Source organism: Cibotium barometz, chromosome 53, assembly GCF_041138505.1.
Source record: "Cibotium barometz isolate CiBa-2024 chromosome 53, ASM4113850v1, whole genome shotgun sequence".
In the NCBI taxonomy this organism is placed as follows: domain Eukaryota; kingdom Viridiplantae; phylum Streptophyta; class Polypodiopsida; order Cyatheales; family Cibotiaceae; genus Cibotium; species Cibotium barometz.
The window spans coordinates 20,134,199-20,153,097 of NC_141098.1; the positions used below are offsets into that span (position 1 = coordinate 20,134,199).

General features: G+C 42.6%; 1 protein-coding gene across 9 annotated transcripts in view; it reads right to left on the minus strand.

Annotated features, from left to right (window-relative positions):
• Window positions 1-1,458: 1,458 nt before the first annotated feature.
• The window catches only part of LOC147608379 (pentatricopeptide repeat-containing protein At4g21065-like), a 36,609-nt gene continuing 19,168 nt past the window's right edge, over window positions 1,459-18,899 (minus strand). For 7 of the 9 annotated variants that reach the window (XM_086789193.1, XM_086789192.1, XM_086789191.1 and 4 more), the window contains 2 exons: window positions 1,847-1,926; window positions 1,459-1,653 (listed from right to left, as the gene is read on the minus strand). The gene's annotated coding sequence lies outside the window, so the exon portion shown is untranslated. The remainder of the gene's footprint in view (window positions 1,654-1,846; window positions 1,927-18,899) is intronic. The other 2 variants (XM_086789190.1, XM_086789197.1) reach the window with 1 other exon arrangement.

The window sequence follows — 18,899 nt, forward strand, 5'->3', positions numbered from 1 at the left end:
AGGTAGCTATAAAGACTTTAACCCAATTTTGCCTTTGGACTTGAAGCACTCATGCAATATGTAATAAATAGGGATCAAGAATGTTTAATTGGAAATGCTCTAACCAACACCTTGAAAAGCTGGACAAAACAAGATTAAGAGTTGTTCATGGAATGCTTGTTAAAAACTTGAGACATAAGGAATGGTTTAATAACAATCTAAAGGATAAGGATATCAATGAAGGTGACTTTGTCCTCATGTATAGTATAAGCGATGGAAAGCACAAGCTAAAATGCGAAGGATTAGGACCCTTCACGGTATCTAAGATCGCATTTCAAGGTTTGGTGAGAATCAAAACATTGCTTGGAATTGAAATTGAAGGGTACATAAATAGGAGTAAGTTAAAGTACTACTAGAGCCCTTTGACTAAAGACATGTTATTCCAAATTCAAAAAAAAAAGGGAAACAATAAGGGAATTGAACTCGAGAAAAACACAGAGAACAAAACCGCACAAGAGAGGCTTTGTGGACAATCCTCTCTATAATGCAACATGGCATCAACCATAGATCCAAAAGAAAAGCTCACCAAAGGTGTCCAACAAAGTTTTGCACAATGAAAGAACTATCAAGATACTTACACTTTTTGACAACGGAGCATGCCATAATCTTTTCTCATATGAAACTCGGTGTGATTTGAACAAGCTTGTGTTAAAAGCAACTCAAGTATGTGCAACAGTTTCTTTTGATTCCAGAGTTGTTGAAGTTAAGAGATTTAAATCTTTCAATTCACATTGGAAATAACCCCGTAGATGGCAAAGTTTTATGTCATGAATTCAAGAATGATGAATGAATATTTACTCTTAACATCTCTTGGGAAGGTGGAAGTAATTTAATTGTGATGAATCAACATAAACCTCCAAAAGCTCTTACACCAAAGATAGCTTTATCATTGACCATTACATACCTTCCATTCAAAACTGGCCAATCTTGAGTGCTTGAAGTAGAGCTAGCAAAAGAACAAGAAGGGTATCAAAGTAACTCTTGAAAGCTTAGGGATGCTATGAAGGTAATGCTTGGAGGTTAAAAGGACAATAAGGAACAAGAAAAGACTCCCCATACATGAATGGATCAATGCCACCAAAATTCAGCATGGAATTTCAACCAAGTAAGTGGATCAAAAGGGAGTAGTATAGGAAAACGCATAGGGGGAAGCAAGTGGATTTTGACTCTGCAGATCTAGAAACCACTGGAATTAAAAGTCATCATAGTAAGGAGACAAAAGATATAGTTTAGATTGCCAAAGGAAAGGAAAAGGTGTTTGAAGAACAACCGTCTCAGGACCAACAAGGGATTGAACCAACCTTGAATTGGAAGAGGCGTTCCAAGAAAACCGTTATAAATATTAAAAGGCGTAAATCTACTAAATGGTGAAAAAGGTTTAGTCAAAGCAAAATCTAGAGTGGGACAACCTACACCAAATGCATCGCCAAATCCATGGGAATTTTGGATCTGTATTCATTCACCAAAACTTACAGATATACACCATTACCCAAAGTGTAGCTACATGGCATAAGGCAAGGTATATAACTTGCTCAAATAAGGAAAAAATCAATGATCTCTTCATTCAATATCCAGCTTTATTCGAAAGGCAGGCTCCGCAATGCCTGACGATACCTGACACACCCATTTAAATGTTAAATAAAGAAAATTCCAGAAAAAAATCCAAAAAGCAACTAAAACTCTCGTCGGCTTTGTGAAACTCATAAATACACATAACATGAAACTCATAACAAATGTCAGATACTAATTATACACGAACAATTTTCAAAAATCTTAAAATGTCAGCCCTAGGATCAATTAAAAATACCAGAAATCGACGGCCACGATTGAACTAGGTTGAGCAGAAAATTTTGAATGAAAAAAACTCGCCTCACCCTTCACATTATCCTGCACAAGACAGGACCAAAAAGAAGAAAATAAGAGGCTTCTACCAGGCATGCTGACTTGATACACTATCTGTGAAAACCCAAGGCTGGATTGAGCCACACTCTCCATTATTTGATTTGGCAATAAAGTGTTTATACTAAATCATTTAGAGGTAATAACCAAATTTATATGTTATCCAGGAACCTGCTGACAGAATTGTTCCTTCATCATGAAGACTAGCTACTAATATTTTTGTGCAACTGAGAGACTGTGTGATAGAGCTTGACCATGAAAAGCCATTCTTTCATACTAAGTGCACTATTGCTTCACCATATAATTTGTGCCTAATATAAGTCTTGCAAAGAAAACACCAAAAAAATCGATGAAGTTCAATCTAGTCGAACCCTCACCATTGCCTCCACCAATGTTGGAATATGATGTAATTACATCATGTTCAATGCTGTAATTACATCGTGTTCAATGCTAGAAAACCGCCTAATTGATGATATGGATAGCCTGGGCCCTGCTTGCAAACCAGGATATGTAGATTTCCACATAGAGCTGCAAACTCTACATGCCAGCGAACTTGAAGCCAGGGAAACAGTATACATGACGAGGGGCTGGAAATGGTCACTTGAAAGACTGTCGGGAGGATCCATGGTGGATACAGTAAGCTTGGAGCTTGGGTAGAAAACCGCCTAATTGATGATATAGATAGCTTGGGCCCTCCTTGTGAACCAGGATATATATACCTAGATGAATCCAAGAACATGCCCAAATTCACCTTTTAGGAACGTGCATGTTATATACTCATGGTAGTCAACCCACAAGACTATATAACTATCAACTCCAGCATGGACTAGATACTACGACATCCCCACTAACGTCATCAGTGACCAATAGTGGGTGTAGAACTTTGTATCAAGATATGCTCTCACACACGCACTCCACACACACACACACACACATAAGAGCGTATATTCACACAAAGGCCTTCGTACTGAGTTTCTATCAAACCTCTAGAGATGCAAGGCAGACTCAGTCATAATGAAGCCTAGCACTACGGGAAGTAGCAAATAGAAAGAATTCGTACAGCAAATAAGTAGTTGATAGGGAAAATGCACCGCTAAAGATGAAAAGAATAAGCACAATATCAACTAGCCGCAACTCGGACTAAAACTTCACAATGTGAAATTTGCATGTCTGCTAATACGGCTGAACTATGAAAACACAATACGTAAATGTTCTTTCTGAGTTTTTACTATAAATTTCTGATAAGGTTCATTTTTCCTTTTTAAACCTTCAACAACACTCTGATACTTAGATTTAATGGGATCAAGACAAAGTTACCTTTAATTAAGCAAGGCAATTGGCAGAAACTTAGAAAAGTTCTATCTGTATCGAAAGTAGAGTAACCGTACTAAATGGATGTGAATGGATGTGATGAGATGTGGATGGATGTGATGTGTTGTGAATCTGAATAGATGTAAATGGATGTGATGTGATGTGTTGTGAATCTGAATAGATGTAAATGGATGTGATGTGATGTGATGTGGATCTGAATAAATGTAAATGGATGTGATGTGATGTGATGTGGATCGGAATAGATATTCAACTCCATTACGCATAGTATGGACTAGATACTATGACATCCCCACTAACGTTGTGAGGTGAAAAAATGAAAAAAGAACCATGCCTCTATAGCCCTTCACCTCCCAAACTTTGATAAAACACCACGAACGAGGGCACCACCAGCCACCGGCTGGAACACTTCTCTCAGTTCATCACACCACCCACGCCAGAAAGACAGCACAAAACAGGGGCACCATAGACAAGGTAAACACCCAGCAATATATTCCCAGTCAAAACATCATACAAGCTTCTCTCGACACAGAAGCCTTACTCACACAACCATCTCACATACACAACACTCAGGCCTGGATTTACTGCCAAGGGAATTCCACCACGGCCACACCACCTCAGGAATTCAACCTTGCGTCTGACGACCAAACCTCTACAACCACAAACACATCAACACTCTGACTTGTCACTGCCGAGGATACACCACATCCTCAATCACCGCGAACCTCTCGCTTGCGTGCTGTGCCAACCACACCAGAAAGAACCCAGCCACTCTCACTCTTCAGAGGGCGCCCCACCAGCTAACCCTCAACTCTCTCTACAGCCCATCACTCCTGTGTGTGTCGCCAGCAGCAGCTACCCAAACATCTCTCTCTCTCTCTCTCTCTCTCTCTCTCTCTCTCTCTCTGCTGATCCTCTGCCAGCCTCACAACAAACCCAAGCACCACCTGCCCTTTGAACCCCTTCTCTTTGACGTGCTATCAGCCCCACCAGCCTCTACAGCACCTCTGTTCTTCTCTTCCAGGCGGCCCCCTCTCACACGTTGGTCACCAGCCACCGCTACACATCCAAAACCCTTCATCAGCACCCCTCTAGGCGGCTCCCCCACCTGTCTCTGTCGGCTCACTGTAGCTCCAAAGGCGGCCTCTACACGTCATCACCACCTTTCGCCAGCCTGTCACCTCTGTCCACTTGTCCACAACCCTCTGCAACAACTGCACCAAAGCGGCTCTCTTCTCTCACACGTTGGTCAACCACACGACCACCAGTTCTCGCCTCTACTCTCCGCGCTGCAAACGACCACCACCTCGAGAGCCGCCAGCAGCACCTCGACCACCCTCTGGCATCCGGCTCCCTCTTGCGCTAGTCAGCTGCGCTCGCTTCAGAGGGCTCCCCTCTCTACAAGCCGGCACCTTCCAGCCACACGCCTTCAGCCACGCCGCTAACCCCCAGGGCGACCTCCTCTCAGTGTGTGCCTGCGGCGGCTGCGCCAGAGCTGCTCTACGCCAGCCTCACCTGCGTTTCTGAGGCCGTCCCCAACCCAAAAGGCGTCCTTCTCCTCTTCTACTCGGCGCACCCACAGCCCACGCTTCTCACATCTTCGCCAACTTTCCAGAGGTCTGCGCTGGCAGCCACTCACACCTCCATGTGGTCATTCTTTTATTGGCCACGTTATAGTGTATTTTATTATTCTTATTTTTCCTAAAGCCTCAAGGATGGCTACAATCACTCTTCATTTCACACCATGCTCAAGGCTACATTGGCCCATGCTTCCACACCCTCTTTCAAATGCAGCTTACCAGTGCCCAATTATCTCTTGGACGCGCACACATTCAGAGCCATCGAACGGCTGATATCACCTCCAGCGGACCACGTTCCGGACAGGCCTGCACAAGCCCACAGCCAAACCGTCCACCCTGTACATCTGCCAACGCATTCAAAACCAAACTCTTCACACATGCCATGCATCCATATGTACACAAGCCCAAAAAACCTCTCAGAAAAACACCTGACAACGTCATCAGTGCCCAATACTGGACATAGAACTCTGTATCAAGATATGCTCTCACACGCACTCCACACACACACACACACACACACACATAAGAGCATATATTCACACAAAGGCCTTCGTACTAAGTTTCTGTCAAACCTCCAGAGATGCAGGGCAGACTCAGTCATAATGAGGCCTAGCACTAAGGAAAGTAGCAAATAGAAAGAATTAGTACAGCAAATAAGTAGTTCATAGGGCAAATGCACCGCTAAAGATAGAATAAGCACAATATCAACTGGCCACAACTCGGACGAAAACTTCACAATGTGAAATTTGCATGTCTGTTAATACGACTAAACTATATACCTAGATGAATCCAGGAACATGCCCAAATTCACCTTTTAGAAACGTGCATGTTATATACTCATGGTAGTCAACCCACAAGACTATATAATTATCAACTCCATTATGCATAGTATAGACTAGATATTACGACATCCCCACTAACGTCTTCAGTGTCCAATAGTGGGTATAGAACTCTGTATCAAGATATGCTCTCACACACGCACTCCACACACACACACACACACACACACACACACACACATAAGAGCATATATTCACACAAATGTCTTTGTACTGAGTTTCTATCAAACCTCCAGAGATGCACGGCAGACTCAGTCATAATGAAGCCTACACTAACGGAAGTAGCAAATAGAAAGAATTAGTACAACAAATAAGTAGTTGATAGGGCAAATGCACCGCTAAAGATAGAATAAGCAAAATATCAACTGGCCGCAACTCGGACGAAAACTTCACAATGTGAAATCTGCATGTCCACTAATATGGCTAAACTACATACCTAGATGAATCCAAGAACATGCCCAAATTCACCTTCTAGGAACGTGCATGTTATATACTCATGGTAGTCAATCCACAAGACTATATAACTGTCAACTCCATTATGCATAGTATGGACTAGATACTACGACATCCCCACTAACGTCATCAATGCCCAATAGTGGGTGTAGAACTATGTATCATGATATGCTCTCACACATGCACTCCACACACACACACACACACACACATAAGAGCATATATTCACACAAAGGCCTTCGTACTAAGTTTCTGTCAAACCTCCAGAGATGCAGGGCAGACTCAGTCATAATGAGGCCTAGCACAAAGGGAAGTAGCAAATAGAAAGAATTAGTACAGCAAATAAGTAGTTAATAGGGAAAATGCACCACTAAAGATAGAAAGAATAAGCACAATATCAACTAGCCACAACTTGGACTAAAACTTCACAATGTGAAATCTGCATGTCCGTTAATACGACTGAACTATATACCTAGATGAATCCAGGAACATGCCCAAATTCACCTTTTAGAAACGTGCATGTTATATACTCATGGTAGTCAACTCACAAGACTATATAATTATCAACTCCATTATGCATAGTATGGACTAGATATTACGACATCCCCACTAACGTCATCAATGTCCAATAGTGGGTATAGAACTCTATATCAAGATATGCTCTCACACACGCACTCCACACACACACACACACACACATATAAGACCATATATTCACACAAAGGTCTTTGTACTGAGTTTCTATCAAACCTCCAGAGATGCACGGCAGACTCAGTCATAATGAAGCCTACACTAACGGAAGTAGCAAATAGAAAGAATTATTACAACAAATAAGTAGTTGATACGCCAAATGCACCGCTAAAGATAGAATAAGCACAATATCAACTAGCCGCATCTCGGACGAAAACTTCACAATGTGAAATCTGCATGTCCGCTAATACCGCTGAACTATATACCTAGATGAATCCAAGAACATGCCCAAATTCACCTTTTAGGAACGTGCATGTTATATACTCATGGTAGTCAATCCACAAGACTATATATAACTGTCAACTCCATTATGCATAGTATGGACTAGATACTACGACATCCCCACTAACGTCATCAGTGCCCAATAGTGGGTGTAGAACTATGTATCATGATATGCTCTCACACACGCACTCCACACACACATAAGAGCATATATTCACACGAAGGCCTTCGTACTGAGTTTCTGTCAAATCTCTAGAGATGCAAGGCAAACTCAGTCATAATGAAGCCTAGCACTAAGGGAAGTAGCAAATAGAAAGAATTAGTACAGCAATTAAGTAGTTGATAGGGAAAATGCACCGCTAAAGATGAAAAGAATAAGCACAATATCAACTAGCCGCAACTTGGACTAAAACTTCACAATGTGAAATCTGCATGTCCGCTAATACGGCTGATGAACTATGAAAACACAATACGTAAATGCTCTTTCGGAGTTTTTACTATAAATTTCTGATAAGGTTCATTTTTCCTTTTTAAACCTTCAACAACACTCTGATACTTAGATTTAATGGGATCGAGACAAAGTTACCTTTAATTAAGCCAAGCAATTGGCAGAAACTTAGAAAAGTTCTATCTGTATCGAAAGTAGAGTAACCGTACTAAATGGATGTGAATGGATGTGATGAGATGTGGATGGATGTGATGTGTTGTGAATCTGAATAGATGTAAATGGATGTGATGTGATGTGATGTGGATCTGAATAAATGTAAATGGATGTGATGTGATGTGATGTGAATCGGATTAGATGTTCAACTCCATTACGCATAGTATGGACTAGATACTATGACATCCCCACTAACGTCATTGGTGCCCAATAGTGGACATAGAACTTTGTATCAAGATATGCTCTCACATGCACTCCACACACTTTTTTTTTTTTTGGTAAATCCATGAACAGTATATTATCAATGAAATTTACATGAGAGTCTCCAAAACGGAGAGCCTCAACGGGAAATCAGAAGCAAAGAGAAACTATTTCCAGGCATGACTGATGAAGATCTCCTTGGTGGCAAGCATCATAAACAGATTGCCGTAAGGAGCTTCTAAAATACTGATAAGATTGCAAAAACGGTTTCCCAAAATATCTCATGTTGTGATCCTGCCATATGGTCCAGAAAGCCCAATATCTGACCCAGTACAAAAGTAAAGAGTAATGGACCGTGGTTGTAGGGAGTCTGCCAAAAAGCCAAAAGTGTTTCCCAAAAAAAGAGTTAGGGAAACGAAGGCGAAGTAACATGGAAATTTTGCGGATAAAGGCCTTAGTGCTGGAGCACGTCCAAAACAAATGAGGCACCGTTTCAGAAGGGGCCATGCATCGAAGACAAGAAGCAGATGCAATCCTTCGTTTAGCAAGAGTGACCCCCACAGATAAGGAACCTGTAAGACAACGCCATAGGAAAAGCTTTTGCTTGAGAGGCAATTTACTCCTCCATAAATTGCGAAGATTCTTTTGCCACCAAGCAAGTGATTTTGTCATATGCCAAAGAGAATTAGCATGTGAATGAATCCATGGTGATGGCTGGAGGAAAGAGTATGTCGTCCTAACCGATAGGTCAGAAAGAATAACAGGACGAGAATTTGAGCCCATCGGGTGTAACTGCCAATCCTGTAATCTGTCCCTGTTAGATAAAGGAGGGATGGGAAGAAAAGGCTGCACTCCACACACACACACACACACACACACACACACACACACATAAGAGCATATATTCACACAAAGGCCTTCGTACTAAGTTTCTGTCAAACCTCCAGAGATGCAAGGCAGACTCAGTCATAATGAGGCCTAGCACTAAGGGAAGTAGCAAATAGAAAGAATTAGTACAGCGAATAAGTAGTTGATAGGACAAATGCACCGCTAAAGATAGAAAGAATAAGCACAATATCAACTGGCCACAACTCGGACGCAAACTTCACAATGTGAAATTTGCATGTCCGTTAATACGACTGAACTATATACCTAGATGAATCCAAGAACATGCCCAAATTCACCTTTTAGAAACGTGCATGTTATATACTCATCGTAGTCAACCCACAAGACTACATAATTATCAACTCCATTATGCATAGTATGGACTAGATATTACGACATCCCCACTAACGTCATCAGTGTCCAATAATGGGTATAGAACTCTGTATCAAGATATGCTCTCACACACGCACTCCACACACACACACACATAAGAGCATATATTAACAAAAAGGTCTTTGTACTGAGTTTCTATCAACGCTCCAAAGATGCAGGGCAGACTCAGTCATAATGAAGCCTACACTAACGGAAGTAGCAAATAGAAAGAATTAGTACAGCAAATAAGTAGTTGATAGGGCAAATGCACCACTAAAGATAGGATAAGCACAATATCAACTGGCCGCAACTCGGACGAAAACTTCACAATGTGAAATCTGCATGTCCGCTAATACGGCTGAACTATATACCTAGATGAATCCAAGAACATGCCCAAATTCACCTTTTAGGAACGTGCATGTTATATACTCATGGTAGTCAATCCACAAGACTATATAACTGTCAACTCCATTATGCATAGTATGGACTAGATACTATGACATCCCCACTAACGTCATCAATGCCCAATCGTGGGTGTAGAACTATGTATCATGATATGCTCTCACACACGCACTCCACACACACACACATAAGAGCATATATTCACACAAAGGCCTTCGTACTGAGTTTCTGTCAAACCTCCAAAGATGTAGGGCAGACTCAATCATAATGAAGCCTAGCACTAACGGAAGTACCAAATAAAAAGAATTAGTACAGCAAATAAATAGTTGATAGTGCAAATGCACCGCTAAAGATAGAAAGAATAAGCACAATATCAATTGGCCACAACTTGGACGAAAACTTCACAACGTGAAATCTGCATGTCCGCTAATACGGCTGAACTATATACCTAGATGAATCCAGGAACACGCCCAAATGCACCTTTTAGAAACGTGCATGTTATATACTCATGGTAGTCAACCCACAAGACTATATAACTATCAACTCCATTATGCATAGTATGGACTAGATACTACGACATCCGCACTAACATCATCAGTGCCCAATAGTGGGTGTAGAACGTTGTATCAAGATATGCTCTCACACACGCACTCCACACACACACACATACGAGCATATATTCACACAAAGGCCTTCGTATTGAGTTTCTGTCAAACCTCCAAAGATGCAGGGCAGACTTAGTCATAATGAAGCCTAGCACTAAGGGAAGTAGCATAGAAAGAATTGGTATAGAAAATAAGTAGTTGATAGGGCAAATGCACCGCTAAAGATAGAAAGTATAAGCACAATATCAATTGGCCACAACTCGGACGAAAACTTCATAATGTGAAATCTGCATGTCCGCTAATACGGCTGAACTATGTGCGTGTAGAACTCTGTATCAAGATATGCTCTCACACACGCACACACACACACATAAGAGCATATATTCACACAAAGGCCTTCGTACTGAGTTTTTGTCAAACCTCCAGAGATGCAGGGCAGACTCGGTCATAATGAAGCCTAGCACTAAGGGAAGTAGCAAATAGAAAGAATTAGTACAGCAAATAAGTAGTTCACAGGACAAATGCACCGCTAAAGATAGAAAGAAGAAGCACAATATCAATTGGCCGCATCTCGGACGAAAACTTCACAATGTGAAATTTGCATGTCCGCTAATATGGCTGAACTATATACCTAGATGAATCCAGAAACATGCCCAAATTCACCTTTAGGAACATGCATGTTATATACTCATGGTAGTAAACCCACAAGACTATATAACTATCAACTCCATTATGCATAGTATGAACTTGATACCACAACTTCCCCACTACCGTCATCAGTGCCCAATAGTGGGTGTAGAACTCTGTATCAAGATATGCTCTCACACACGCACTCCACACACACATGCACACACACATAATAGCATATATTCACACAAAGGCCTTCATACTGAGTTTTTGTCAAACCTCCAGAGATGCAGGGCAGACTCAATCATAATGAAGCCTAGCACTAAGGGAAGTAGCAAATAGAAAGAATTAGTACAGCAAATAAGGAGTTGATAGGGCAAATGCACCGCTAAAGATAGAAAGAATACGCACAATATCCACTGGCCGCAACTCAGAAGAAAACTTCACAATGTGAAATCTGCATATCCGCTAATACGACTGAACTATATACCTCGATGGATCCAAGAACATGCCCAAATTCACCTTTTAGGAACATGCATGTTATATACTCATGGTAGTCAACCCACAAGACAATATAGCTATTAACTCCATTATGCATAGTATGGACTAGATACTACGACATCCCCACTAACGTCATTAGTGCCCAATAGTGGGTGTAGAACTTTGTATCAAGATATGCTCTCACACACGCACTCCTTTTTTTTTTTTTTTTGGGTAATGTCTAGTGCAGTATATTTATATGTTCACAAATTTACAAAGATGGGAGATCTCCATAAAGGAGAGGACCCCAAATGTCAGAAACATAAACAGAAGAGCTCTATGCAAGAAGCATCCATATCACCCTCATGGCAGGCATCATATAAGGATTGCCGCAATGAGGCTCTGAAGTAAAACGCACTCCACACACACACACACACACGCACTCCACACACACACACACACACACACACACACACACACACGAGCATATATTCACACAAAGGCCTTCGTACTAAGTTTCTGTCAAACCTCCAAAGATGCAGGGTAGACTCAGTCATAATGAAGCCTAGCACTAAGGGAAGTAGCAAATAGAAAGAATTAGTACAGCAAATAAGTAGTTGATAGGGCAAATGCACCACTAAAGATAGAAAGAATAAGCACAATATCAACTGGCCGCAACTCTTCGGCTGAAAACTTCACAATGTGAAATCTGCATGTCCGCTAATATGGCTGAACTATATACCTAGATGAATCCAAGAACATACCCAAATTCGAACGTGCATGTTATATACTCATGGTAGTCAACCCACAAGACTATATAACTATCAACTCCATTATGCATAGTATGGACTAGATACTACGACATCCCCACTAACGTCATCAGTGTCCAATAGTGGGTGTAGAACTCTGTATCAAGATATGCTCTCACACACACACTCCACACACACACACACATAAGAGCATATATTCACACAAAGACCTTCGTACTGAGTTTCTGTCAAACCTCCAGGGATGCAGGGCAGACTCGGTCATAATGAAGCCTAGCACTAAGGGAAGTAGTAAATGGAAAGAATTAGTACAGCAAATAAGTAGCTAATAGGGCAAATGCACCGCTAAAGATAGAAAGAATAAGCACAATATCAACTGGCCGCAACTCGGACGAAAACTTCACAATGTGAACCAGGATACGTAGATTTCCACATAGAGCTGCAAACTGTACATGCGAGCGAACTTGAAGCCAGGGAAACGGTAAACATGACAAGGGGGTTGGAAATGGTCGCTTGAAAGACTGTCGGGAGGATCCATGGTGGATACAATAAGCTTGGAGTCTGGGTTAGCATGAAGGATTGGAAATGGTCACCTGAGAGTGTCTAGAGGATCCATGGGGGGTTCATTAAGCTTGGAGCATCTGTCAAGATGAAGGATTCCAACCTAATAAAAAGCCAAGGAGACAGCTACCATGCTCTACAACCACCAACAACACCCTTGGAAGCACTAAAGAAGCCACTTTCCAGATGTCCATACCATTTTTCTTCCTCCCATTGGCACAATGAGGTATACCATTTTTCTTCCACCCACTGGTACAAAGGATGGTTGTATAGGCCAATGAGGTGATAGGCCAAGTGGTGAAGGTGTTTGTCTCGAACAAAGAGGTTCTGGGTTCAAAACCCCACGGGCGGATAAAAAGGGCCTACGAGTGCTGAAAAAGGGTAACTACCGGAGGATCTTGGGCCTAAGGCTAGTCGGAACAGGATCATTACATAGGTCAATCAAAAAGAGTGGGCACGTTTTCTTTCATGAATCATGTAGAGTATGCAACATAGGGAAGGTAGAGGATGAGGCCCACTGTAGGCTTTTTGGCAAAAAGCAAGGCTTCTCCAAGTATAACAGAAGCATGAGCCTCTCTTGAGCATCAAGTTTAAGAAGAATCTCTTCATCGCGTTGCCATCTTTGTTGAAGCATGGAGATCCTCTTCTCCATCATCATCTACTTACCATGAACCAAATTATGGAATTTTTCATCGTTGCCCGTTGATTCAGAGCACCTTCATCGGCTGTAGCGCCACGACATCACATGTCCGTACGACTGTACGGATCCGTACAGCCATACGGAACTGTACGGGTATGTACAGACCTGTACATACTGAAATTTCAGAAACCCTAAAACTGCTCCAAAAACCCTAAAAACTGCTTTTTGGAGGTTTTTATCACCTAAAAACCATTAAAACAGGTTTTATATCAATTTTCTTGCCAGAAAGAGCTTTTCCATGGTTTTCTTCATTGACAAGGCTGTAGGAGTTGTGGAGATTACTCATGGGATGAGGGAGTGATTCTTGGACTTGGACTTGGACTTGGATTAGGATCTAGACTTGGACTTGTTGGACTTGGATATGGAACAAGAACTTGGACATAAACATGGAGTTTGGACATGGAACATAGAGCTTAGACATGGAGCTTGGATTTTGGACTTGCATCTAGATTTGGACTTGAACTAGAACTTCAATATAAACTTGGACCTGGATATAAACTTGGATTTGGATTCATTGGACTTGGATTCATTGGATTTGGATATTGGATCTGGTACTAGCCCAGTGCTCATACTTGTGGGTCATCCCCGTGGTGTGCTCGGCATCAGAGATCTTGTGCCTCGACATCGACATCGACATCGACTTGGATATCCCACATCAGCATATCTGTTTGTTTTGTACTCATTTATTGTATTGATCTTGGCCAGCATGCCCATGGATTGTTCCTGAATAAATTCTTGAAAGGAGGCGGGGCCTATTCCCCGCTCAATGTGGTGTATTGTGCAAGATCCCCATTCCCTTTTCTCTCTCCCCTCTCTCTTTATATCTTTATCTCTTGGACACGTGGTTGAGTCTATCATGGCACACCCCGCTCGACTTACAGCATTAGAGGTGGTTAACACAACTGTTGATGTGGTGGCATCTCTCATGAGAAATGCACAACTCAAAAAATAATGTAGCACTAATGATGGTGGCAGCAAAAAACGTAGAGAACACATATGACACATAGCTAATGTAGCTTAACTTGGCATTGATACCAAGTTATCATTCATGGTGCCAAGAGAGGAGCATGTGCAAAGAGAGATGGAGGTTCAAGCCATGATGAGTTGGTGCATAGAGATAAAGAGATAGAGTAAGAGGGGCAGAGAGAGAGAGAGAGAGAGAGAGAGAGAGAGAGAGAGAGAAAGAAAGAAAGAAAGAAAGATTTTATTAACGTCTTCCAAAAGACCGAACTCGGCCTATGAGACAAATCGGAGGACCTGTATGGGGTATCCTCTGTCATCCCAACAAAATGAAAAAGTACTGAATAAAAAAGCTGAATCTGGGTGTGCAGGGGATGGAGCTCTATTACTAGGAGAATGCAAAGCTATATGCATGGAGTATACAATCATGATATGCAACCTAGCTAGCTCCATCCTGTACCATACTGGGGGTATAAAATGGTATACATCAGTGAAGGGGGTGTCCACAGCTCCCTGAAGAACATGCCTGGGTGTGCTCTGAAGCGAGCCAGTCGCTCCGCACCCTCTCTGTGAAACTGAGCTCTGATCTCTGTCATCTCTCTCTGGTATAGGCGTGGTGTCCGAAAGCCAGGTGTCCTCTGTCTCCTGCGGGCTCTAAGTGTCTCTGCTCTCTGGAGAGAAAGGGCTGGGAGGGGTATGGATCTCTGAAAAAATGTAGTAATCTGTGTCTGTCGCCCCCCCTCTGGAGCTGTCTGAGCCTGTAATAATGTCTCTCTGTGGCGCTGTATGTCTAGAATGTATCTCCCCAGTATGCGCTGGTCTGCTGTCTCAAAGATCTGGCGTAGGGAATGTGGCTCTCTGAATAAAATGGGATATCTCTCTCTGATGGCTGTATATGCTCTGCATCTGCATACATAATGCTCCTCACTCTCCACCTCCTCTCTGCACAATCTACATACCCTCTCCTCTCGGGGGATCCGTGCTGCTCTGCCAGTCTCAATCTCCAATCGGTGTGATGAAACTCTGAGCTGACCAATAGCCACTCGGGAGCCGTGTGGTAAAAAGCCCTCCATGTATCTAGGCCTCTCTATAAATCCATCATCAGTGATACTCATGAAGTGATCTCTGTAGTATAGCATCTTCGGTGGAAGAGGCTGTGTAGGCGATATCCATGTCTCTCGTGTATAGAGCTGCCATAGATCCTGTCTCAATACTCTGTTCCTCTCACTATGAGAGAGACGGATATGTGGTGCATCCCTGTCATACTGGAATGGTGGTAGATGATCCATGTCTAGGCCATGCTGTGAGAACCAATGTGTGACCTGTGCATACCATGATCCTCTGTCTCCTGCCTCAGCCAACTCAAATGATGCTCATTATAATAGAACCACCTAAGTACATGTTTTTTTAGGCATCAAGCCTTATCTTTTGACCAAAACCAAATAAGGGATGTTCACACCCAAAGAGGGTGTTCACACCAACTAACTCCAAAATCCCCAACACGTGCTTCATTGTCACATGCATCCCCCGCACTTGGATGCCACGTGTACATATCATGGACATATATGTACAGTACAAGTGTAAGGCCTATGGTGGTTACTTGGCCTCTTGTGAGCCCTTGACCAGGGATGAGTCAACCAAGGATCCACTACAGAGCATCATGTTCAAGTATACAAGTCCCGTACATGGTCATGGTCATGGTCAGGGTCAGGGTCAAGGTTAGGTGTGCATGCCCCACACATGATTTCAGAGCATGTCCCACAAGTCTTTGTAACCCTCTGGAATGATTGGGCACTTATTAGGCTTGCAGCCAGGTGTATAGGCACCAATCTAGTCATAGGAGTCAATGTCCAGGACCACCGTATGCATGGTAACTAGCAACACCAACAAGAGGATTTGGACAACTTTGGCATGAGGCCAGATGGTGGCATTTTCGGTAGCCCTGGTGGCTTGCTCAGGACCTATTGGGGACCCAAGGGACAGCCAGCCCTAGGCGCCCAAGTGGAGAAGGCCACCTGTGAAAATGCATTTTTTAGATGTTTTATTTGTCTTTTTTGCTAGTCGTGGGCTTTATGCACAGCCAGCTTATATGCAAGTTGGCCAGCATATTCAGCCCAATTCTCCCCTATTTATAGATTGCTCCGGCCCTTGGATCTACTACCTGACAACTCTGCAAAGTGTGAGACTTGTGCATAGCCAACACAAGGGAGAGGGGCCTGGCAGCCAGCAGCGTTTCCAGAAACGCAGCAAGAGGTGGCCTCCAAGCCTACAAACGCAAGAGCCAAGGTGTTTCCATGCAGCACAAGGTGGAAGGCAGCCAAGACAGCTCAATTCTGGGTACTCTTGCAAGTGTCCACGTCAGTGTGAGTGCTTGTTTACAGCCATACAGTCAGTCGTTTACTCATTCAGCAATACAAGCAAATACACACTCCGTGGTGGGGCCCTTTGGGACCCAATACTTTGTATTCTCTTCCTCTCTCGCTCTGCATTCTATCCTCTTCATATTGTTCTATTCGTCATCAAGATTGAAGGTGCTAAATCCTCTTAATCAAAGTATAATCCTTGTCTGTAAGCTTCCACATGTTACACTGACATAATGACATTAGAGCTTTGCCTTTTGGTGAAGAGATTCAGCCAGATTTTTTCAGAGCTTGGATGATCCAATGTCCCACCTGGCACCCACCCTTACCTCATTGCGCAGGGATGAAACCCTCGCCAGTGTCTTGACCTTGTGGTGATGTGGACAAGTGTTTTCTTTTTTTAGCTAACTGGTTTTTTCCTTCACGCATGTGGTCGCCTCGCTGCCCTGGTTCTGTTCATACAACTCTGAACTGAAACCAACCTGTCCATACAGTCCGACGGTCCGTATAGTACTGTTGTACTTGCTGCCAGACTGTAACTGACTTCTGTACCAACCTGTTGTACAGCTGAATCAACATATGTACCTGCTGTACCTGCTAAAGGTGCCTTACAGTACACATACCTTGGATTTTTACCACTAATGAAAAATGTTGTTTACTGGCTATATCAAGAAGGCACAGCGAAATGAAGGCACGTAGGGTTAGGGTTTCCTACAAGAGGAGCTATGGAGGCTTGAACTCCATCTCGAAGTGAGACAAAGAGAGAGAGAGAGAGAGAACGACTGTAGAAAGAGAAGGAGAGAGAGCTTAGAGAGAGAAAAACAATGTCCTAGAGAGAGAGATTGCACAACTCAAAGTTAATTCGATCAATTGATTGATTGATTGATTGAGAATGAAGTACAAGCCTTTGATATATAGGTCTTTCCTAGTACCAAACCATTTGACCTTATTTAATGCATGCTTATCCACTTCCTAAGAGGTGGTTCACACGCAACTACACACTAACAGTTTTTTATGGGGTTGTTCACACATGGTTTACACACATACAAGCTCCGACTTATCCCAACAACCCCCCTTCGGAGCGAAGGTGGTGAGACCCGAACACAAAAAAAAGATACTACCTTCTAACCCCGTCACATATTGTGTTGGAGTCAACTCATCATGCACACCTCCCGTGTCATATGATAGCCATCCAATCACAAAATACGACCAAGGTAGCCAGGTCAGCACTTTAGTCACCTCCCTGGCTCACACATGGTTGTTCACATATGGTTTACACACATACAAGCTCCGACTTATCCCAACAACCCCCCTTCGGAGCGAAGGTGGTGAGACCCGAACACAAAAAAAAGATACTACCTTCTAACCCCGTCACATATTGTGTTGGAGTCAACTCATCATGCACACCTCCTGTGTCATATGATAGCCCTCCAATCACATAATACGATCAAGGTAGCTAGGTCAGCACTTTAGTCACCTCCCTGGCTCCTAACTAGGATAAACAAATAACAGGGAGCCTTTTATAACATTAAGGTGATACAAACATATAGGGCGGAGAACACAAACATTGACGAACATTTATTACAAATCAATTTTGGGGAGCCGGGTAAAGAACCCAACTCAAACACATGAAAACATAAATATGTTGAAAGTTTAATAGCTTCCACACCTGGAATGTCGATAAAGAGTCCTCTTGTGATGCCGGCGCCAAGCAATGGATGCCTGGCCAGTCATTTTAGGCTCAGGGGCCAGGGCTGAGAACCTTGTAAACCCTCAATGTGTCGGTGGAGGCTTCAAATTGATGAAGGACTCAAATTGGAAAAGCCCCAAATTTTTAAGGCTTCAATGTGTCAATTTTAGCCAAAAATTTGGAAATCCCCATCTTTTAAGTGTTGCAGAGGCTTTAATTAGATGCTAATGGCCTACTTTTGGAGGAAGCCCCAAAAATTAAGCATGTGAGCACCTTCAATTAGACAATTTTGGGTAAAATTTTGAAAAACCCCAAATTTTTGCTAAGTGCAGATTCAATTTTGCTGATTTCACCTGATTTTTAGAAAAGCCACAATTTGATTTTGCTGTAGAATTTTGCAGGTATTGATGAAGCTGATGATGATGTTGATAATGTCTTCTCTCCGTAGGTATAAGAAGCGGGTTAATGCTGCTAGCAGTGGGCGAAGCAAAACGAGCTGTTGACAAGGCTTATTAAG